This window comes from Orycteropus afer, unplaced genomic scaffold (genome assembly GCF_000298275.1).
Source record: "Orycteropus afer afer isolate SDZICR_OR568_19922 unplaced genomic scaffold, OryAfe1.0 scaffold00050, whole genome shotgun sequence".
NCBI lineage: Eukaryota > Metazoa > Chordata > Mammalia > Tubulidentata > Orycteropodidae > Orycteropus > Orycteropus afer.
Window position 1 is genome coordinate 1,444,858 of NW_006921637.1, and position 1,338 is coordinate 1,446,195.

Sequence of the window (1,338 nt, forward strand, 5' to 3'; positions counted from 1 at the left end):
TGCTAACCAGACGGCTGGCGGTTCAAACCCACCAGCCACTCCTCGGAAGGAAGGTTGGGCAATCCTACTTCCGTAGTGATACTGCCTCGAAAACCCAAGGAGGGGTCGCTATGAGTGATACTGCCTCGAAAACCCAAGGAGGGGTCGCTATGAGTCGGGGCCGACTCGATGGCACATAACAACAACAACAACAACATATATATATATACATGTATATATGTGTATGTATATATATACATTTTGTTTTATGGCATTAGTTGAAATTGCTTACATTTAACAGCACTCTTCCCACTTCCTCTTTGGATTCCTTGTTTCCATTCCCATTCATCTTTTCTGCCCCCTTCCTGCCTTCTGCTCTTTGTATTTGGGCATATGCTGCCCTTTATTTATTTTTTTATTTTAAGAGCTTGTTTTACATTCAACATTACATGTACATTTAGTTTCACTCCCCATTTACCATGTCCAACCCTAACCCAGTCTCCTCCCCTCCCTACCCAGTAACCTTCCCCCGGCGCCCCTCTTATTTATGCAATCCTATTTGTCCTGTATTTCCTCAATTTGAATGTTGTCCCTGTAGTCTGTTGCTCTAAGGGATGTATTACCATAGACTATGTAGGTGCGTCATCCCGGGTTAAGTGGTCTGCATGTACATCTTGTTAACTGTTAGACTGAGAGCCAGGCCCTGGGGGTGAGTTTTACTCCAGGCACAGAATGTATTCCAGGGCCATAATATTGGGGGTCTCATCAGATTTCATCTGACTAGTAATTCTGGTCATTATTGAGTTTTTGGATTTTGTTCTGTATTTTTCCTCCCATTCTATCCAGGATCTCCAGATATGATCCTTTCCTGAGTGGTTGGCATTGGTAGCCAGGCACCATCTAGTCCTTCTGGTCTCGAGGGCCATCATGTCCTATGGCTGATTGCTTCCAAATGCCCCCCCCCCCTTTTTGCATTCTTCTTCTCTTCTGACACTGGGAGACCATTAGCTGTATCTTAGATGGCCAGTTGAAAGCTTTTAAGACCCCAGTCACTACTCATCAATGTAGGATGCGGAACAAGGCTTTTATGTATTTTATTGTGCCCATTGAGTCTGGTGTCCCCCAGTACTATGGTACTGAGCCAGTAGATATATTGGATCTCTCTCCCATAATGTCTGGGTGTCTGCGAGGGATTACTCTGTGTCTGTCTTCTATTGTGTCTATAAGGATTGTAGGTATCACTGGTGTCTGCAAGATTAATCTGCACTGAATCTATCTTTGGTCTACAGTATACTCCTGTTCACTGACCCCCATCTGATGATCCTCTCAGGTGTTTAGGTGTTTATCTGTAGCCTGATG